Raw genomic sequence first — 23717 nt, 5'->3', positions numbered from 1 at the left:
GTTTAAGTGTGAAAACATGCTTTTTAGGCCCTAAAATTGGTGATTTTAATTCACTTTAATATCATTCGATGCCTTGATATGTTTGTTGAGTGATTTCAGGTTCATAAGGAAAGTATTGGATGGAAGAAGTGAGGAGAAAAGCATGCAAAGTGGGAGAACTTATGAAGAAATGAAGGAACCGTAAAGCTGTCAAGCCTGACCTCTTCGCATTCAAACGACCATAACTTGAGCTACAAAGGTCCAAATGAGGCGGTAATAGTTGCGTTGGAAATCTAACATCCGGGGCTTCGAAATGATATAAAATTTGCCATATGTTGTTTCATGTACAGGGGCATGCACGCGCCATGTACGCGTGCGCGCCGATTGAGCATGTGGTCCACTAAAAAGAAATCGTGGCCAGCGATTTCTAGCTCATTTTGGGCCCAATCCAACTCATTTCTGATGCTATTGAACCCAAGGATTGAGGGGGGAATGAACCAAGTAGTCATAGTTTAGTTTTCATCATGTTTTAGGGTAGAATCTAGATAGAGAGACTCTCTCCTCTCTCTAGATTTAGGATAGAAATTAGGGTAAAATTAGGTTAATCACTCTAAAATTTCTCTTTCAATTCTTGTTTTGATTTCAACTCTCTTTACATTTTAATGTTCTATTGTCTTAATCTTCTTAGTTTTTCTTGTTAATTTCTTGTTTTGCTCTCTTTTATGTTGATGAACATTGTTGGATCTAATTTTCTTTTAATGCAATTTCATGTTTCTATGCTTCTTTTATGTTGATCTTGCTTGCTATTATTGATTTCTTGCTTGTGGTAGTCATGGGTTTCTTTTAATTCTTGCATTTTATGATGTTTACTTTTCTTGCACACTAAGTGTTTGTTAAAAAGCTTTCACTAGTTTTTGAGTAGTTTTCTTGACTCTTGGCCTAGGCTAAGGGAATTGAGTGACCTTAAGTCATTGGGTCTCATTGAATTGGTGATTTGAGAACCCTTGGTGATCAATTTGATACTCATTGACGCCAACCCACTACTAATCTAATTAGTAGGTAGGTTGGGACTTATGGGTTGATGTGATCAAAGCCATTTGACGTACTTCAAGTCTAGGAGTAGATATTACGTACTTAAGACTTTTGGAAGTAGACTTAATGAGCTTGGTTCCTCATAATTATCAATATATGGTTTGTAGACAAGGATGGTGATCTCAATTACCCTTGTCTAGCCAAGAGTACTTTCCTTTATTTTATTAGTTCATTGTTCATTTACCTTTCTTGCCATTTATGTTTTCCTGTCAAATATCAAATCAAACCCCTTGCATCCTCATAGCTAATAATTAAACACTTCATTGTAATTCCTTGAGAGACGACCCGGAGTTCAAATACTCTGGTTAATTTTCATTTGGGGTTTGTACTTGTGACAACTCAAATTTTTGATGTGAGGATTCTTTGTTGCTTTAGAACTATACTTGCAACGAGAATTCATTAGATAAATTCTAAACCGTCAAGAGTTCGTTCATCAAAATGGCGCCATTGCCGGGGAGTTGCAATAGTGTTATATTATTGGCTATTATGAATATGTGAATATGTTTGCCTTTTGTTTGTTCGTTAGTTTTTGTTAGGTTTAGGACTTTGTTCTCAATTTTGTTAGTTTTTGTTTTTATTTTCTTCTATGAATTCTCACCGCTTTGGCTGAGTTTGGTTCAAATTATGTTGTAGGAAATGGGAGCTACAATGAGGATGTGCATCAAGGATGGAACAATCAAAGATGGGAGGAGTCTCAAGGGATTGATCAACCTTCTTGGCAACAACAACCTCCGGATTCTTATGGTTATAATTCTAATCCTAATGCATATCAATCTAATGGATGTGGTGACCCTTATTGTGATTGTCAACAATCACCACCATATGCCTATGAACCACCTCCTCAACATAATTTTACACCACCTTACTCACAAGCCCTTTTTCACCAAACACCTCCATATAACCCCAACCCATATCCACCATACCAACCACCTTGTGAACCATATGAACCATATAAAGAACCACCCCAATTCCACCACCAATACCCTCAAGAACTACCACCTCCATATTATCACCAAGATGAATCACCTCCCATGTATGATAACTTTCAACCACATAATGAATTTTCCTTTCCACCACAACCCTCCATGGAAGAATACCCATATCCATCCCTCCAAGAGCCAATGGATCATCTCAAGGAAGAAATGGATCAACTTCAAGCAATAATCCGTCAAAAGGAGCAAGAGGAAGCTCAAAAGAATTATGAAGCTATCGAGGCTAACCTTGCCAAAATTAAAGCCAACTTGGACTCATGGGACTCATGCAACAAGAAAAGCATCTCCACGGATGAATGTGAGAAATCATCCGATGAAAGGAGCATGAAGGAGTGATGAGCGGATAATTTATACGCTTTTTGACATTGTTTTTAGTATGTTTTTAGTAGGATCTAGTTACTTTTAGGGATGTTTTCATTAGTTTTTATGTTAAATTCACATTTCTGGACTTTACTATGAGTTTGTGTGTTTTTCTGTGATTTCAGGTATTTTCTGGCTGAAATTGAGGGACTTGAGCAGAAATCAGATTCAGAGGTTGAAAAAGGACTGCTGATGCTGTTGGATTCTGACCTCCCTGCACTCAAAGTGGATTTTCTGGAGCTACAGAACTCGAAATGGCACGCTTCTAATTGCGTTGGAAAGTAGACATCCAGGGCTTTCCAGAAATATATAATAGTCCATACTTTGGCCAAGAATAGATGACGTAAACTGGCGTTCAATGCCAGCTTTCTGCCCAAATCTGGCGTCCAGCGCCAGAAAAGGATCCAAAACCAGAGTTGAACGCCCAAATTGGCACAAAAACTGGCGTTCAACTCCAAGAAGGACCTCTACACGTGCAACACTCAAGTTCAGCCTAAGCACACACCAAGTGGGCCCCGGAAGTGGATTTATGCATCAATTACTTACTTCTGTAAACCCTAGTAGCTAGTTTATTATAAATAGGACCTCTTACTATTGTATTAGACATCCTGGATTTTATTTTGATCCTGTGATCACGTTTTAGGGGCTGGCCATCTCGGCCATGCCTGGACCTTTCACTTATGTATTTTCAACGGTAGAGTTTCTACACTCCATAGATTAAGGTGTGGAGCTCTGCTGTTCCTCAAAGATTAATGCAAAGTACTACTGTTCTCTATTCAATTCATCTTATTTTGCTTCTAAGATATCCATTCGTACCCAAGAACATGATGAAGGTGATGATTATGTGACGCTCATCATCATTATCCCTTATGAACGCGTGCCTGACAAACACTTCCGTTCTACATGCAACAAGCTAGAATGAATATCTCTTAGATCTCTTAATCGGAATCTTCGTGGTGTAAGCTAGAATGATGGCGGCATTCAAGAGAATCCGGAAAGTCTAAACCTTGTCTGTGGTATTCCGAGTAGGATTCAATGATTTAATGACTGTGACGAGCTTCAAACTCGCGAGTGCTGGGCGTTAGTGACAGACGCAAAAGGAGGGTGAATCCTATTCCAGCATGATCGAGAACCGACAGATGATTAGCCGTGCTGTGACAGAGCATGTGAGCATATTTTTCACTGAGAGGAGGGGATGTAGCCACTGACAACGGTGATGCCCTTGCATAAAGCCAGCCATGGAAAGGAGTAAGACTGATTGGATGAAGATAGCAGGAAAGCAGAGGTTCAGAGGAACGATTGCATCTCCATACGCTTATCTGAAATTCTCACCAGTGAATTACATAAGTATTTCTATCCCTATTTTATTAGTTAAATTCGAAAACTCCATAACTGTTTTATATCTGCCTAACTGAGATTTGCAAGGTGACCATAGCTTGCTTCATACCAACAATCTCCGTGGGATTCGACCCTTACTCACGTAAGGTATTACTTGGACGACCCAGTGCACTTGCTGGTTAGTTGTATCGAAGTTGTGAACCATGGTATGGGCACCATGTTCTTGGCGCCATTGCCAGGGGAAGAAAGAGCCATGAATTTTACATAATTAAAATGTAATCACGATTACGCGTACCAAGTTGCTCACGTTGCCAGGGATTGTTCGAGCATGGACATCACAATTTCGTGCACCAAGTTTTTGGCGCCGTTGCCGGGGATTGTTCGAGTTTGGACAACTGACGGTTCATCTTGTTGCTCAGATTAGGTAATTTTCTTTTTGTTTTCTTTTCAAAAATTTTTCAAAAATCTTTCAAAATTTTCTCACCTGTTTTCGAAAAAAAAAAATTTACTAAAAATAATGTTTTCAAAAATAAATTATTCTATGGCTTCAAAAATTTTTAAGAATGAATTCTAGTGTTTCATGAAGCATGTTGAAGCCTATCTGGCTGTAAAGCCATACCTAAACTGCTTTGGGATTGGCTAATCACCTCAGTGGAGTAATGCCCAATCCTTCTGGATAGGGTATGTCAGGCTTGTCATGTCTGAATTACACTCATATTTTTATTAAAGCTTGGCTGGCTATTAAGCCATGCCTGACCCTTTGATTGGAGCTTTAAGACTAACATGACAAGATTCCTGGAATTCATATTAAAGATTTTGAATTCCTTATCTTTGTTTTTCAAATAATTTTCGAAAAAAAAAAATTTAGAAAATCATAAAAATCAAAAAAATATTTTTGTGTTCTTTTTTGAGTCTTGAGTCATGTTATAAGTTTGGTGTCAATTGCATGTGCATCTTGCATTTTTTCGAAAATTTCATGCATTCATGGTGTTCTTCATGATCTTCAAGTTGTTCTTGGTAAGTCTTCTTGTTTGATCTTTGCATTTGCATGTTTTGTGTCTTTTCTTGTTTTTCATATGCATTCTTGAATTCTTAGTGCGTAAGCATTAAAGAATTCTAAGTTTGGTGTCTTGCATGTTTTCTTTGCATTAAAAATTTTTCAAAATTGTGTCTATGATGTTCATCTTGACATTCAAAGTATTCTTGGTGTTCATCTTGACATTCATAGCATTCTTGCATGCATTCATTGTTTTGATCCATAACTTTCATGCATTGCATCATTTTTCCTATTTTTCTCTCTCATCATAAAAATTCAAAAATCAAAAAAATATCTTTCCCTTTTTCTCTCATCAAATTCGAAAATTGGATTGACTTTTTCAAAAAAATTTTAAAATCAAGTTGTTTCTTATGAGTCAAATCAAATTTTCAATTTGAAAATCTTATCTTTTTCAAAATCCTTTTCAAAAATCAAATCTTTTTCAAATTTCTTAGTTATTTTCGAAAATTCCAAAAATATTTTTCTTATTTTTATATCAAATTTTCGAAAATAACATAATCAATTAATGTTTTGATTCAAAAATTTCAAGTTTGTTAATTACTTGTTAAGAAAGATTCAAACATTAAGTTCTAGAATCATATCTTGTGATTTCTTATGAATCAAGTCATTAATTGTGATTTTAAAAATCAAATCTTTTTCAAAAACTAATTTCTATCATATCTTTTCAAAAATATCTTCTCATCATATCTTTTTCAAAAATTTGATTTCAAAATATCTTTTCTAACTTCCTAACTTCCTATCTTTTCAAAATTGATTTTCAAAATTTGTTTCAACTAACTAACTAACTTTTTGTTTGTTTCTTACCTTTTTCAAAACCACCTAACTAACTCTCTCTCTCTCTCTCTAATTTTCGAAAATATCCCCCCCTTTTTCAAAATTTCTTTTTAATTAACTAATTAATTTAAATTGTGATTTTTATTTTCGAAAAAACCACTAACCTTTTACAAAAACTATTTTCAAAAATCACTAACTCTTTTTCAAAAATTATTTTCGAAATTCCCCTCTCTCATCTTATTCTATTTATTTATTCATCTACTAACATCTCTCCCTCACCCACCAAAAATCCAAACCCTCTCTCTCTCTTTCTGAGTTCAGATTTTTCTCTTCTTCTTTTCTTCTACTAACAATAAGGAACCTCTTTACTGTGACATAGAGGATTCCTCTTCTTTTCTTTTTCTCTCCTCTTTCTTATGAGCAGGGACAGAGAAAAAGGCATTCTTGTTGAAGCTGATCCAGAACCTGAAAGGACTCTGAAGAGGAAATTAAGAGAAGCTAAATTACAACAATCTAGAGACAACTTGATTGAAAATTTTGAACAAGTAAAGGAGATGGCAGCCGAACCCAACAACAATGCAAGGAGAATGCTTGGTAACTTTACTGCACCAAATTCCAATTTACATGGAAGAAGCATCTCCATTCTTGCCATTGGAGCAAACAACTTTGAGTTGAAACCTCAATTAGTTTTTCTAATGCAGCAGAACTGCAAGTTTCATGGACTTCCATCTAAAGATCCTTTTCGGTTCTTAACTGAATTCTTGCAGATATGTGATACTGTTAAGACTAATGGAGTAGATCCTGAAGTCTACAGGCTCATGCTTTTCCCTTTTGCTGTAAGAGACAGAGCTAGAGTATGGTTGGACTCTCAACCTAAGGATAGCCTGAACTCTTGGGATAAGCTGGTCACGGCTTTCTTAGCCAAGTTCTTTCCTCCTCAAAAGCTGAGCAAGCTTAGAGTGGATGTTCAAACCTTCAGACAGAAAGAAGGTGAATCCCTTTATGAAGCTTGGGAGAGATACAAAGGACTGACCAAAAAGTGTCCTTCTGACATGCTTTCAGAATGGACCATCCTGGATATATTCTATGATGGTCTGTCTGAGTTATCTAAGATGTCATTGGATACCTCTGCAGGTGGATCCATTCACCTAAAGAAAATGCCTGCAGAAGTGGTGCACGAATTATGAATCACACTTTTCACAACTCGTACCACTGACCAGCAAGTGCACTGGGTCGTCCAAGTAATACCTCACGTGAGTAAGGGTCGAATCCCACGGAGATTGTTGGTTTGAAGCAATCTATGGTTATCTTGTAAATATTAGTCAGGAAGTCAATTATGTTTATCAGTTGAATTGCAAATAAACAATAGAGCATGGATTAAAGGTTACTTGTTATGCAGTAATGGAGAATATGTTGGAGTTTTGGAGATGCTTTGTCTTCTGAATCTCTGCTTTCCTCTGTCTTCTTGTTCATGCACGCACGTCCTCCTATGGCAAGCTGTGTGTTGGTGGATCACCGTTGTCAATGGCTACCTTCCATCCTTCCAGTGAAAACTACACTCACGCGCTCTGTCACAGCACGGCTAATCACCGGTTGGTTCTCGATCCGGTTGGAATAGGATTTACTATCCTTTTGCGTCTGTCACTAACGCCCAACCTTCAGGAGTTTGAAGCTCGTCACAGTCATTCAATCCTTGAATCCTACTCGGAATACCACAGACAAGGTTTAGACTTTCCGGATTCTCATGAATGCCGCCATCAGTTCTAGCTTATACCACGGAGATTCTGATTAAGGAATCTAAGAGATACTCATTCAATCGTATATAGAACGGAGGTGGTTGTCAGGCACACGTTCATGATTTGAGGAAGGTGATGAGTGTCACAGATCATCACCTCCATCACAGTTAAGCGCGAATGAACATCTTAGATAGGAACAAGCGTGTTTGAATGGAAAACAGAAATACTTGCATTAATTCATCGAGACACAGCAGAGCTCCTCACCCCCAACAATGGGGTTTAGAGACTCATGCCGTCAGAGAATACAAAGTTTAGGTCTAAAATGTCATGAGATACAAAATAAGTCTCTAAAAGTTGTTTAAATACTAAACTAGTAGCCTAGGTTTACAAAAAATGAGTAGACTATGATGGATGATGCAGAGATCCACTTCTGGGGCCCACTTGGTGTGTGCTGGGCTGAGACTTAAGTAATTCACGTGCAGAGGCCATTTGTGGAGTTGAACGCCAGTATTTATGCCAGTTTGGGCGTTCAACTCCAGTTTTTGATCCTTTTCTGGCGCTGGACGCCAGAATCGGGCAGAGAACTGGCGTTGAACGCCAGTTTACATCGTCTATTCTTGTGCAAAGTATGGACTATTATATATTTCTGGAAAGCCCTAGATGTCTACGTTCCAACGCAATTGGAAGCATGCCATTTCGAGTTTTGTAGCTCCAGAAAATCCACTTTGAGTGCAGGGAGGTCAGAATCCAACAGCATCAGCAGTCCTTTTTCAGCCTGAATCAGATTTTTGCTCAGCTCCTTCAATTTCAGTCAGAAAAGTACCTGAAATTACAGAAAAACACACAACTCATAGTAAAGTCCAGAAATATGAATTTTTCCTAAAAAACTAATGAAAATAGACTAAAAACTAACTAAAACATACTCAAAACTATATGAAATTAACCCCAAAAAGCGTATAAAATATCCGCTCATCACAACACCAAACTTAAACTGTTGCTTGTCCTCAAGCAACTAGATAAATAAAATAGAAGACTAATAGGTTGAGAAGCAATAATATCTCAGAGTTTTTGATTGAAGCTCAGATTCTAATTAGATGAGCGGGACTAGTAGCTTTTTGCTTCTGAACAGTTTTGGCATCTCACTTTATCCATTGAAGCTCAGAGTGATTGGCATCTATAGGAACTTAGAATTCAGATAGTGTTATTGATTCTCTTAGTTCAGTGTGATGATTCTTGAACACATCTATTTTATGAGTCTTGGCCGTGGCCCTAAGCACTTTGTTTTCCAGTATTACCACCGGATACATAAATGCCACAGACACATAATTGGGTGAACCTTTTAGATTGTGACTCAGCTTTGCTAAAGTCCCCAATTAGAGGTGTCCAGAGTTCTTAAGCACACTCTTATTTTTGCCTTGGACCTTGACTTTAACCGCTCAGTCTCAAGTTTTCGCTTGACACCTTCACGCCACAAGCACATGGTTAGGGACAGCTTGGTTTAGCCGCTTAGACCAGGATTTTATTCCTTTAGGCCCTCCTATCCACTGATGCTCAAAGCCTTGGGATCCCTTTTATTTGCCCTTGCCTTTTGTTTTTAAGGGTTATTGGCTTTTTGCTCTTGCCTCTTGGTTTTAAGAGCTTTTGGCTTTTTCTGCTTGCTTTTTCTTTTTCTCTTTTTTTTTTCTGCAAGCTTTGTTCTTTGCTGCTTTTTCTTGCTTCAAGAATCATTTTTATGATTTTTCAGATTATCAATAACATGTCTCATGTTCATCATTCTTTCAAGAGCCAACATATTTAACAGTCTTAAACAACAAATTCAAAAGACATATGCACTGTTCAAGCATTCATTCAGAAGACAGAAAGCATTGCCACCACATTTAACTAATTAGAATTTCTCTTATTAAAACTCGAAATTTTATTGCCTCTTATTCAAAAGATCTACTACTTTATTCATGTTTGCTGATGATGAGAAAAATAAACTATAGCTTAATTGGAGATAAAATTAAAATAGATACTAATTACTACTATATGACTCCTAAGGTAAACTTCTATAAGAACACTGTCACAGAATTAAGGTAGAAATTGGAAATTAACAACCTTTATTCTGGGGCACGGGGGTTCCTCTGATCCTTGGGGTGCTTGGTCCTACAAGAGAAGACTTTTGGCGCTTCAATTCCCTTAAGTCACGCCCCTGCTCCTCTTGTTCTTTAAACATATAGGTCAACATTTGACTGTGTTCCTTCTGTTCTTTTATTATTTTCTCCATAGCTTCCCGTATCTTGGTAACGGACGTCTCAAGATACTCCCAGTATTCAGATTGAGGGATCTCTGGGAAGAATTCCTGTGCTCTCTTCTTGATGGGATCCTCCTGTGCTTGTTGTTTTTCCATTGATGCTTTGGTGATTGGCTTTTCAATTAGGATATATTCAGTTATTCCCATCCTTACTCCAGCGTCCTTGCAGAGCAGAGAAATCACGCTCGGATAAGCCAACCTGGCCTCTTTAGAATTTTTGTTAGCAATTTTGTAGAGTTCAGTTGAAATCAACTGATGAACCTCCACTTCCTTTCCCATCATGATGCAATGGATCATCACTGCTCTTTTAACTGTGACTTCAGAACGGTTGCTAGTAGGCAACAGAGAACGCCCAATGAAGTCCAGCCATCCTCTGGCAACTGGTTTGAGATCCTCTCTCTTGAGTTGATTTGGGACACCCTTTGTGTTGGTGGTCCACTGGCTCCAGGGATACATATGTCCTCTAGAATCTTATCCAAGTCAATGTCTACTCTCATCATCCTCCTGTTGAAGGAGTCTGGATCATCCTTTAGCTGAGGTAGCTTTAAGATCTCTCTGATCTTGTCAGGGGTGGTATGAACAATCTTTCCTCTGACCATGGTCCGAAATTCATAGAAGGCAGTTCCAGATAGTTTTTGCTTGTCAGTCTGCCACATATTAGCATAGAATTCCTGGACCATGTTCCTTCCTACTTTCGTTTCAGGATTAGCTAGGACTTCCCAGTTCCTGATTCGAATTTGCTCCTGGATCTCCGGATATTCATCTTCTTTCAGATCGAATCTAACATCCGGGATCACTGATCTCAGACCCATTACTTTAAGATAATGGTCTGAATGTTCTTTAGATAAAAACTTCCCTTGATTCCAAAGTGGTTTTGGAACGCTCTCTTTCTTGCCTCTTGGAATGGGTTGTTTTCCTTTAGGAGCCATGATCTTAGTGATCTCGGATAAACACACCAAACTTAGAGGTTTGCTTGTCCTCAAGCAAAAGAAGAGAAAGGAGAGGGATAGAAGAAGAGCTAGGTGCAATTGTTGATGGAGGAGGAGGGAGGCCGAACCCAAATTTAAAGGGATGGGGGGGTGCGTTTTCGAAAAATTGGAAAAGATAAGATAGAAGATATAGTTTAATTTTGAAAAGATATGATAGATTTTTGAAAAAGATAAATCTGAATTTTGAAAAAGATAATATGGAGATTTGAAAAAGATATGGATTAGTTGAAAAGATTTTTGAGTGAAAAAGATAGATTTGTTTTCAGAAAAGTTTTGAAAAGAGTTTGGATTGAATTTGGAAAGAGGGATTTTTAGAGATTAAGGATTTTAGAAATCAGGGTTCTTAACATGTTCATGCAAAAATCATGCATTGAAACATAAAATTTGAAATTAAAATGGAAATACGTGTGGAAAAATGAATTTGGCTCCTCCCTGCTGTCCTGGCGTTTGAACGCCCAAACACTGCCTGTTTTGGGCGTTCAGCGCCCAAATGCTGCTCTCCTGGGCGTTCAACGCCCAGCTGCTGCCATTACTGGCGTTCAACGCCCAGTGGGTGCTCCTTTCTGGCGTTGAACGCCCAGCTGCTACCATCACTGGCGTTCAGTGCCCAGTGGATGCCCATTTTGGGCGTCGAACGCCCAAAATGCACTTTTACTGGCATTTTCTTGCCAGTGAGATCTTTTTCTCTGTTTTGTGTGCCGAGGTCTTCTGTAAATGATTATTTACCTTGTTGTCAATGAACTCTATATAAACAAATAAAAATAAAAATAGGAATAGGGCAAAATGCTTAGAGGATTGTTGCCCCATGGCTGGGTTGCCTCCCAGCAAGCGCTTCTTTATTGTCTTTAGCTGGACCTTGCTGAGCTTTTAATCTAGCTTCAGCCTTGAGCATTCTTGCTCAATGTTGCCTTCAAGATAATGCTTGATTCTCTGTCCATTGACAATGAACTTCTTATCAGAATCAATATCTTGAAGCTCCACATAACCATATGGTGACACACTTGTAATCACGTATGGTCCCCTCCACCGGGATTTCAGTTTCCCAGGGAATAGCCTGAGTCTAGAATTAAACAACAGGACCTTCTGTCCTGGTTCAAAGATTCTAGATGACAGCTTTCTGTCATGCCATTTTTTTGATTTTTCTTTATAAAGCTTGGCATTTTCGAAAGCTGTGAATCTGAATTCCTCTAGCTCATTTAGCTGGAGCAATCGTTTTTCTCCTGCTAATTTGGCATCAAAGTTTAGGAATCTGGTTGCCCAGTAGGCCTTATGTTCCAGTTCCACGGGCAGGTGACATGCCTTACCATACACGAGTTGGTATGGAGATGTCCCTATGGGGGTCTTGAATGCTGTCCTGTAAGCCCACAGAGCATCATCTAGGCTCCGTGCCCAATCCTTTCTACGGGTATTTACTGTCTGTTCCAGGATTCTCTTTAATTCTCTGTTAGAGACTTCAGCTTGCCCATTGGTTTGTGGATGATATGGAGTGGCCACCTTGTGGCGAATTCCATACCGAACCATGGCAGAGTAAAGCTGTTTATTGCAGAAGTGAGTGCCCCCATCACTGATTAGTACTCTAGGGACACCAAACCTGCTAAAGATATGTTTCTGGAGGAACTTCAGCACTGTTTTAGTATCATTGGTGGGTGTGGCAATAGCCTCAACCCATTTTGATACATAGTCAACTGCCACCAGAATATAAGTGTTTGAGTATGATGGTGGGAAAGGTCCCATGAAATCAATTCCCCATACGTCAAACAACTCAATTTCCAAGATTCCTTGTTGAGGCATGGCGTAACCATGAGGCAGATTACCAGCTCTTTGGCAACTGTCACAATTACGTACAAACTCTCGGGAATCTTTATAGAGTGTGGGCCAATAGAAGCCACATTGGAGGACCTTGGTGGCTGTTCGCTCACCTCCAAAATGGCCTCCATATTGTGATCCATGGCAATGCCATAGGATCCTCTGTGCTTCTTCTCTAGGCACACACCTACGGATTATTCCGTCTGCACATCTCTTAAAGAGATAGGGTTCATCCCACAAGTAATACTTTGCATCAGTGATTAATTTCTTCTTTTGTATCCTGTTGTACTCCTTGGGTATGAACCTTGCAACTTTATAGTTTGCAATATCGGCAAACCATGGTGCTTCCTGAATGGCAAATAGATGCTCATCAGGAAACGTCTAAGAGATCTCAAGAAAGGGGAGGGACGTCCCTTCCACTGGCTCTATCCGGGACAGATGGTCAGCCACTTGGTTCTCTGTCCCTTTTCTGTCTCTTATTTCTATATCAAACTCTTGCAGAAGCAATACCCATCTGATGAGCCTGGGTTTTGAATCCTGCTTTGTGAGTAGATATTTAAGAGCAGCATGGTCAGTATACACAATCACTTTTGATCCTACTAAGTATGATCTGAACTTGTCAATGGCATAAACCACTGCAAGTAATTCTTTTTCTGTGGTTGTGTAATTTTTCTGGGCATCATTTAGAACGCGACTGGCATAATAAATGACATGCAGAAGCTTGTCATGCCTCTGTCCCAATACTGAACCAATGGCATGATCACTGGCATCACACATTAGCTCAAATGGCAACGTCCAGTCTGGTGCAGAAATGACTGGTGCTGTGACCAGCTTAGCTTTCAGCGTTTCAAACGCCTGCAGGCACTCTGTGTCAAACACAAATGGCGTGTCAGCAGCTAGCAGATTGCTTAGAGGTTTTGCGATTTTTGAAAAATCCTTTATAAACCTTCTATAGAATCCTGCATGCCCCAGAAAGCTTCTGATTGCCTTAACATTGGCAGGTGGTGGTAATTTTTCAATTACCTCTATTTTTGCTTGATCCACCTCTATTCCCTTGTTTGAGATTTTATGCCCAAGGACAATTCCTTCAGTCACCATGAAGTGACACTTTTCCCAGTTTAAAACTAGGTTGGTCTCTTGGCATCTTTTCAGAACAAGTTTCAGGTGATCAAGACAGGAGCTGAATGAGTTTCCATATACTGAGAAGTCATCCATGAAGACTTCCAGAAATTTTTCCACCATATCAGAGAAAATAGAGAGCATGCATCTCTGGAAGGTTGCAGGCGCATTACATAGCCTAAATGGCATCCTTCTATAAGCAAACACTCCGGATGGACATGTGAATGCTGTTTTCTCTTGATCCTGGGGATCTACTGCAATCTGGTTATAGCCTGAGTAGCCATCCAAAAAGCAGCAATAATCATGACCTGCTAGTCTTTCTAGCATCTGGTCTATGAATGGTAAAGGAAAATGATCCTTTCTGGTGGCTGTATTGAGCCTTCTGTAGTCAATACACATGCGCCACCCTGTAACTGTTCTCATAGGAACCAGTTCATTCTTTTCATTATGAATCACTGTCATGCCTCCCTTTTTTGGGACGACTTGGACAGGGCTCACCCAGGGGCTGTCAGAAATAGGATAAATAATCCCAGCCTCTAGTAATTTGGTGACCTCTTTCTGCACCACTTCTTTCATGGCTGGATTTAGCCGCCTCTGTGGTTGAACCACTGGTTTGGCATTATCCTCCAATAGGATTTTGTGCATGCATCTAGCTGGGCTTATGCCCTTAAGGTCACCTATGGACCACCCAAGAGCTGTCTTGTGTGTCCTTAGCACTTGAATAAGTGCTTCCTCTTCCTGTGAATTTAAAGCAGAGCTTATGATCACTGGAAAAGTGTCACCTTCTCCCAGAAATGCATATTTCAAGGATGGTGGTAATGACTTGAGCTCGGGTTTAGGAGGTTTTTCCTCTTTCAGAAGAAAGTTCAGAGACTCTTTCATGTCCTCTGAATCCTCCAAATCAGGATGAACATCTTTAAAGATGTCTTCCAACTCTGATTCGAGACTCTCAGCCATGTTGATCTCTTCTACCAAAGAGTCAATAAGATCAACTTTCATGCAGTCTGTCGATGTGTCTGGATGCTGCATGGCTTTGACAGCATTCAACTTGAACTCATCATCATTGACTCTCAGGGTTATTTCCCGCTGTTGGACGTCAATGAGGGATCGTCCAGTTGCTAGGAAGGGCCTTCCTAGAATGAGGGTAGCACTCTTGTGCTCCTCCATTTCCAGCACAACAAAGTCAGTGGGAAAGGCGAATGGCCCAACTCTGACAATCATGTCCTCAATCACGCCTGATGGGTATTTAGTGGAACCATCAGCAAGTTGGAGACATATCCGGATTGGTTTAACTTCTTCAGTTAAGCCAAGCTGCCTGATAGTGGATGCAGGTATTAGGTTGATGCTTGCCCCAAGATCGCATAAAGCTGTCTTGGTGCAATTACCTTCTAATGTGCATGGTATCAGAAAGCTCCCAGGGTCTTTGAGCTTTTCGGGAAAGCTCTTCAGAATGACTGCACTGCATTCTTCAGTGAGGAGAACTCTTTCTGTTTCTCTCCAATCCTTCTTATGACTCAAGATCTCTTTCATGAACTTGGCATAAGAAGGTATTTGCTCAAGTGCTTCTACAAATGGAATCTTTATTTCAAGAGTCCTGAGATAATCTGCCAAGCGAGCAAATTGCTTATCCTGCTCCTCTTTCCGGAGTTTTTGAGGATAAGGTATCTTGGCCTTATATTCTTCAACCTTAGTTGCTGCAGGTTTATTGCCTACAGAAGTGGTTGAAGAAGCCTTTTTAGAGGGGTTGTCATCAGCGCTTGTGTGTGTCTGATCCCTCACTGGCAATTGAGTGCCAGAGTTAGAAGCTGGAGTGACATGAGAAGCCAACTCCTTGTCTGTTCCTGGCGTTTGAACGCCAGAATTGTGCCCATTTTGGGCGTTCAGCGCCAGATTCTGCCCATTTTAGGCGTTCAACGCCAGATCCTTGCCCATTTCTGGCGTTGAACGCCAGTCCTGCTTGGTTTCTGGCGTTGAACGCTAGTTTTGGCCATGGTCTGGGCGTTCAGCGCCAGCCTTCCACCAATTTTCTGGTGTTTTAGCGCCAGAATTATTTTTCCCTGGGCTCTTACTGTCCTCAGGTGAATTTTGGGTGGTTTGCTCATTTCTTAGCTTTTTGCTGCCTTGAGGTGGGGTATTTAATGTTTTCCCACTTCTTAGTTGAACTGCTTGACATTCTTCTGCTATTTGCCTTGACAGCTGCTGCTTTGTTTGCTTAAACTGTTCGTCCATATGTATATTAGCCATCCTTGTCTCTTGTAACCTGTCTTTAAATTCGGCTAGCTGCTTTGTTAGAAAGTCCAATTGCTGATTGAATTCAGCAGCTTGTTTTACAGGACTGAGTTCAGCAGTTACTGTTTTAACCTCTTCATTCATAGAAGGGTTGTTGCTTAGGTACAGATGCTGATTCCTGGCAACTGTATCAATGAGTTCTTGAGCCTCTTCAATTGTCTTTATCATGTGGATAGATCCACCAGCTGAGTAATCTAGAGACATCTGAGCTCCTTCTGCAAGCCCATAGTAGAAGATGTCTAACTGAACCCACTCTGAAAACATTTCAGAGGGACATTTTCGTAGCATCTCTCTGTATCTCTCCCAGGCATCATAAAGAGATTCATTATCTCCTTGTTTAAAGCCTTGGATGTCCAGCCTTAGCTGTGTCATCCTTTTTGGAGGGAAATATTGACTCAGGAATTTTTCTGTCAGCTGTTTCCATGTCCTTATGCTGGCCTTAGGTTGGTTATTCAACCACCTCTTGGCTTGATCTTTTACAGCAAATGGAAACAGTAACAGTCTGTAGACATCCTGCTCTATTTCTTTATCATGTACTGTGTCAGCAATTTGTAAAAATTGTGCCAGAAACTCTGTAGGTTCTTCTTGTGGAAGACCGGAATACTGGCAGCTTTGCTGCACCATGATAATGAGCTGAGGATTCAACTCAAAGCTACTGACTCCAATGGAGGGTATGCAGATGCTACTCCCATATGAAGCAGTAGAGGGGTTAGAATATGACCCCAGAGTCCTCCTGGACTATTCATTTCCGCTTAGATCCATGATGGAGAAAGGGAGATGATGTAAAATAGAGAAAATATTTTTATTTATTTATTTCAAAAACAAAATAAATTAAAATAAAATAAATAAAAATGGGTGAAGATTTTCAAAAAAATGAGGAGAGAGAAAGTGGTTAGGAAGTTTTGAAAAAGATATGATGATTTTGAAAACAAGTTTTAAATTTTGAAATAAAAATCTAAATTTTAGAAATATATTTCGAAAATTTGTTTTTAAAACTAAGCAACAAAATATTCCGTCAGTTGTTCAAACACGAACAATCCCCGGCAACGGCGCCAAAAACTTGGTGCACGAATTATGAATCACACTTTTCACAACTCGTACCACTGACCAGCAAGTGCATTGGGTCGTCCAAGTAATACCTCACGTGAGTAAGGGTCGAATCCCACGGAGATTGTTGGTTTGAAGCAATCTATGGTTATCTTGTAAATCTTAGTCAGGAAGTCAATTATGTTTATCAGTTGAATTGCAAATAAACAATAGAGCATGGATTAAAGGTTACTTGTTATGCAGTAATGGAGAATATGTTGGAGTTTTGGAGATGCTTTGTCTTATGAATCTCTGCTTTCCTCTGTCTTCTTGTTCATGCACGCACGTCCTCCTATGGCAAGTTGTGTGTTGGTGGATCACCATTGTCAATGGCTACCTTCCATCCTTCCAGTGAAAACTACGCTCACGCGCTCTGTCACAGCACGGCTAATCACCGGTTGGTTCTCGATCCGGTTGGAATAGGATTTACTATCCTTTTGCGTCTGTCACTAACGCCCAACCTTCAGGAGTTTGAAGCTCGTCACAGTCATTCAATCCTTGAAAACTACTCGGAATACCACAGACAAGGTTTAGACTTTCCGGATTCTCATGAATGCCGCCATCAGTTCTAGCTTATACCACGGAGATTCTGATTAAGGAATCTAAGAGATACTCATTCAATCGTATATAGAACGGAGGTGGTTGTCAGGCACACGTTCATGATTTGAGGAAGGTGATGAGTGTCACAGATCATCACCTCCATCACAGTTAAGCGCGAATGAACATCTTAGATAGGAACAAGCGTGTTTGAATGGAAAACAGAAATACTTGCATTAATTCATCGAGACACAGCAGAGCTCCTCACCCCCAACAATGGGGTTTAGAGACTCATGCCGTCAGAGAATACAAAGTTTAGGTCTAAAATGTCATGAGATACAAAATAAGTCTCTAAAAGTTGTTTAAATACTAAACTAGTAGCCTAGGTTTACAAAAAATGAGTAGACTATGATGGATGATGCAGAGATCCACTTCTGGGGCCCACTTGGTGTGTGCTGGGCTGAGACTTAAGTAATTCACGTGCAGAGGCCATTTGTGGAGTTGAACGCCAGTATTTATGCCAGTTTGGGCGTTCAACTCCAGTTTTTGATCCTTTTCTGGCGCTGGACGCCAGAATCGGGCAGAGAACTGGCGTTGAATGCCAGTTTACGTCGTCTATCCTTGTGCAAAGTATGAACTATTATATATTGCTGGAAATCACTGGATGTCTACTTTCCAACGCAATTGGAAGCATGCCATTTCGAGTTCTGTAGCTCCAAAAAATCCATTCCGAGTGTAGGGAGATCAGAATCCAACAGCATCAGCAGTCCTTTTTCAGCTTGAATCAGATTTTTGCTCAGCTCCCTCAATTTCAGCCAGAAAATACCTGAAATTACAGAAAAACACACAAACTCATAGTAAAGTCCAGAAATATAAATTTTGCCTAGAAACTAATAAAAATATACTAAAAACTAACTAAAACATACTAAAAACTACAAGAAATTAACCCCAAAAAACGTATAAAATATCCGCTCATCACGTATGCGTACCTTACACGTACGCATCCCCTGCAGAAAGTTCAACCCACGCGTAATGGGGATGAAAATCGGCGTAAAGAGCACCTGAACAGAGAGTTGTGCTGCCCTTACGATGGAACTGTGCTAGAGGCACAAAAATCATTCCACGCGAACACGTCCCTGACGCGTGCGCGTCCTTTTGCTTCCAAGACCACCCACGCGTACACGTCACATGGCGAATACAGTTCTCACGCGCACGCGTGACCTGCGCGCACGCGTCGCGTTCCATTTTTAATTTCCTTCTCCTTTCTTCTCTCTTTTCTCTTTTTTTCTTCCTCCTTTCTTACTTTCTCTTTCTTTATCTTTTTAACTTCTCCTCCTTATTCTCTTTCATTCTATTTTACTTAATCTATTTGCATATTTTCATTCATTGCATTTTAACTGTATACATGTTTTTATTTTCTTTTCTATATTTATTATTTTTCTATTGGTGTTTAATGTTCTTATTCCACTATTGCATTTCTATTACTTTCTTTTGGTGCTACGTGACTAATGAGCGGATAATTTATATGCTTTTTGGCATTATTTTTATATAGTTTTTAGTATGATTTAGTTAGTTTTTAGTATATTTTTATTAGTTTTTAAGAAAAATTCACATTTCTGGACTTTACTATGAGTTTGTGTGTTTTTCTGTGATTTCAGGTATTTTCTGGTTGAAATTGAGGGACCTGAGCAAAAATCTGATTCAGAGGCGGAAGAAGGATTACATATGCTGTTGGATTCTGACCTCCCTGCATTCAAAGTGAATTTTCTGGAGCTACAGGAGTCCAAATGGCACGCTCTCAATTGCGTTGGAAAGTAGACATCCAGGGCTTTCCAGCAATATATAATAGTCCATACTTTGCCCGAGTTTAGACGATGCAAACTGGCGTTCAACGCCAGTTCTCTGCCCTATTCTGGCGTTAAACGCCAGAAACAAGTTACAAGTTGGAGTTAAACGCCCAAAACAGCCTAAGCACGTGTAAAGCTTTAGTCTCAGCCCCAGCACACACCAAGTGGGCCCCAGAAGTGGATTTCTGCACTATTTATCATAGTTTACTCATTTTCTGTAAACCTAGGTTACTAGTTTAGTATTTAAACAACTTTTAGAGATTTATTTTACATCTCATGAATTTTTAGATTTGAACTTTGTACTCTTTGACGGCATGAGTCTCTAAACTCCATTGTTGGGGGTGAGGAGCTCTGCTGTGTCTCGATGAATTAATGCAATTATTTCTATTTTCTATTCAAATACGCTTGTTTCTATCTAAGATGTTCATTCGCACTTCAATATGATGGATGTGATGATTTGTGACACTCATCACCATTCTCAACCTATGAACGCGTGCCTGACAACCACCTCCATTCTACCTTCAATTGAATGAGTATCTCTGATTCCTTAATCAGATTCTTCGTGGTATAAACTAGAATCCATTGGCAGCATTCTTGAGAATCCGGAAAGTCTAAACCTTGTCTGTGGTATTCCGAGTAGGATTCAGGGATTGAATGACTGTGACGAGCTTCAAACTCACAAGGGTTGGCGTAGTGACAGACGCAAAAGGATCAATGGATCCTATTCCAGCATGAGTGAGAACCGACAGATGATTAGCCGTGTGGTGACAGCGCACCTGGACCATTTTCACTGAGAGGACGGATGGTAGCCATTGACAACGGTGATCCGCCAACACACAGCTTGCCATAGGAGGAACTTTGCGTGCGTGAAGAAGATGACAGTAGGAAAGCAGAGATTCAGAAGACAAAGCATCTCCAAAACTCCAACATATTCTCCATTACTGCATAACAAGTATTTATTTCATGCTCTTTTATTCTTCGCAATTCAAACTGGTAATTATAATTAACATCCTGACTAAGAGTTACAAGATAGCCATAGATTGCTTCAAGCCAACAATCTCTGTGGGATTCGACCCTTACTCACGTAAGGTATTACTTGGACGACCCAGTGCACTTGCTGATTAGTGGTACGAGTTATAAAAAGTGTGATTTACAATTCGTGCACCAAGTTTTTGGCGCCGTTGCCGGGGATTGTTCGAGTTTGGACAACTGACGGTTCATCTTGTTGCTTAGATTACGAAATTTTCGTCTTTTGGGTCAGTGTCTTTTATTTTCTTTTCAAAAATTTTTCAAAAATATTATTTTTCTTTATTGATTTTTAGTTTTTCTGTGAGTTTAGTGTCATGTTTTAAGTTTGGTGTCAATTGCATGCTTTTCTTTGTCTTTCAATTTTCGAATTGCATGTTCTTGTTCTTCCTTGATCTTCAAGTTGTTCTGTGTCTTTTCTTGTTTTTCTTGTGCTTTTTCAAAAAATTCAGATTTAAAAAAAAAATTTATTTATTAAATACCTTATTAAAACACGTTAAAATTATAGCTCAATTGGCTAGAGCGTTGTGCTTATGTTCTTGGTAATTGGCTATCTTCTTTTTTTTTTTAAAAAACTTTTTCAAAAATAATTTTTCTTTGAATAAATCTTGTGCCAAACTTTAAGTTTGGTGTTCTCCTGTTAACTTTTCTTTAGTTTTCAAAAATTTTATTTTGGTTTTCTAAAAATTTTAAGTTTGGTGTTCTATCTTCATGTTCTTGTTGTTCTTGTGAGTCTTCAAAGTGTTCTTGAGTCTTCATTGTGTTTTGATCTTAAAATTTTTAAGTTTGGTGTTCCTTGGTGTTTTCCCTCTAAAAGTTTCGAAAACAAGGAACATTAGATCTAAAAATTTTAAGTTGTGTGTCTTTTGTGTGTTTTTCTTTTTCATCATAGAATTCAAAAATAAAAAAATATTTTCTAACTATTTTTGAGCAAATATTTCGAAATTGTTTCAAAAAAATTCATATTTCAATTTCAAAATTTTATCTTAGAGTAAACTACCATTTGTGCCCACAAAAGTTGAAAACGCTGACATATCTACCCATAAAAAAAGGAAATTACCATTTATACCCATAAAAATGATTTTTACAAGCAAAATTATCCAAACTCTAAAAAACTAAATAAAATTTCTAAATTACCCTTCTCTCCACCACTACCACTATTATCTCCTCCCCTCCCCCCTTCTCCTCTCTCTCTCTCTCTCAATGTTCTCATCTTTTCCCCACCACTACCACCACCACCACTAACCCATCCTCTCTCTCTCCTTCCATTTTTTGAGCTCGTCGCCGCCGTCATAATCCGTCAACTCTGCCAGCTCCTTCCTCTTTCTCTTTCTCTCGCTTTCCTTCTGTGTTTTGCTTTTCTCTTTCTCTGCTTCTTCGAATTCTCAACCCAGAAAAGGGCTTCACCATCATCAACAACAACAAAACCATCTTCAGATTCTTTGCCCCCACACTCTCTCTTACCTGCAAAATTCCTTATCTTCACCACCACACCACCTCCTTCACCCAATCACCTTTCTAACCCTAACCCTTTTCACCCAGCCACCACCCCTCTTTCCCTTTCTAATCTCAAATCCCACCACCACCCCCTTCACCCAGCCACTACCCCCTTTCCCTCCAAAACTCACACACGAAGACATTACACACACACTCCCACTCGAGGAAGAAGAAGAGAAGAGGAGGGGGAGCGAGACCACACTGGCAACGTGGGGACTCGCTGCCGCTATCACATCATCGTCACCGCTGTTGAGGGAGTCCAAAGAGGATATGCAAGCCAGAACCAAGGAAGGGGGAGCTGTCGCCACCGTCGCGCCCTGCTGCTGCCGTTGATTGAGTCCGTCGCTGTCGTTGTTGCTGGTCTGAAAGGAAGAGAGCGCGCAAGAGATCGGAGAAAGAGGAGAGGGCGACAGCACCGGTGGGTGTCACTGCCACCATCGTCGTCGACGCTGTTCAGGGAGGAAGAACCGTTTTTCTCTGCTTTTTTTATTGTTGTTGTTATTGTTGTTGTTACTGCTGCTGCTGCATGTGAAGAAGATGATGATGGAGGTATAGTGGTGGTGGTGGTGATAGTAGTGATAAAGAAAATGAGATGGTAGTGGGATTTGAGATTAAAAAGGAAAAGGGGGGGTGGTGGCTGGGTGAAGAGGGTTAGGGTTAGAAAGGTGATTGGGTGAAGGAGGTGGTGTGGTGGTGAAGATAAGGGTAATTTAGGGATTTTAGGTAATTTTTTAGGGTTTGGATAATTTTGCTTGTAAAAACCATTTTTTATGGGTACAAATGGTAATTTCCTTTTTTTATGGGTAGATATGTCAGCGTTTTCAACTTTTGTGGGTACAAATGGTAGTTTACTCTTTATCTTATCATATCTTAGTTGTCAAGTTTTTAAAAATCATATCTTTTTCAAAAATATCCTAACCACTTTCTCTCTCCTCACTTTTCGAAAATCCTCATAAAATATTTTCAATTCTTTTTTTATTGTAGTTTTTATTTTTTTTATTATTTCGAATTTTTTTAAATATAATAAAATAAATAAAATAAATCCACATCATCTCCCTTTCTCCATCATGGACCTAAGTGGAAATGAACAGTCCAGAAGGACTCTGGGGTCATATGCTAACCCCACTACTGCTTCATATGGGAGTAGTATCTGTATACCCTCCATCGGAGTCAGTAGCTTTGAGTTGAATCCTCAGCTCATTATCATGGTGCAGCAAAGTTGCCAGTATTCCGGTCTTCCACAGGAAGAACCTACAGAGTTTCTGGCACAGTTTTTACAAATTGCTGACACAGTACATGATAAGGAAGTAAATCAGGATGTCTACAGATTATTACTGTTTTCATTTGCTGTAAAAGACTAAGCTAAGAGGTGGTTAAATAACCAACCTAAGGCTAGCATAAGGACATGGAAACAACTGTCAGAAAAATTCCTGAATCAATATTTCCCTCCAAAATGGATGACACAGCTAAGGCTGGACATCCAAGGCTTTAAACAAGGAGATAATGAATCTCTTTATGATGCTTGGGATAGATACAGAGAGATGCTAAGAAAATGCCCCTCTGAAATGTTTTCAGAGTGGGTGCAGTTAGACATCTTCTATTATGGGCTTACAGAGAAAGCTCAGATTTCTCTAGACCACTCAGCTGGTGGATCTATACACATGAGAAAGACAATTGAAGAAGCTCAAGAGCTCATTGATACAGTTGCCAGAAATCAACATCTGTACCTAAGTAGTGAATCTTCCATGAAAGAAGAGGCTAAAACAATAACTGCTGAACTCAGTCCTGCAGAATAAATTACTGAATTCAATCAGCAATTAGATTTTCTAACAAAACAGCTGGCTGAATTCAAGGAGATACTACAAGACACAAGAATGGCTAATATGAATATGGAAGTACA

General features: G+C 39.5%; 1 non-coding gene and 1 pseudogene across 1 annotated transcript; one reads left to right on the top strand and one right to left on the bottom strand.

Moving 5' to 3' along the window:
- Positions 1-23717, top strand: part of LOC107611148 (uncharacterized) — a 52123-nt pseudogene that overhangs the window by 19184 nt on the left and 9222 nt on the right.
- Positions 6543-6650, bottom strand: LOC148548463 (small nucleolar RNA R71). Its single transcript, XR_015898868.1, has one exon. It is a non-coding gene; the product is annotated as a small nucleolar RNA R71 (small nucleolar RNA).

The sequence above is a fragment of the Arachis ipaensis genome, chromosome B8 (genome assembly GCF_059453495.1).
Source record: "Arachis ipaensis isolate K30076 ecotype BB chromosome B8, ASM5945349v1, whole genome shotgun sequence".
Classification (NCBI taxonomy): Eukaryota; Viridiplantae; Streptophyta; class Magnoliopsida; order Fabales; family Fabaceae; genus Arachis; species Arachis ipaensis.
This window is presented reverse-complemented; position numbering and strand designations above follow the sequence as displayed.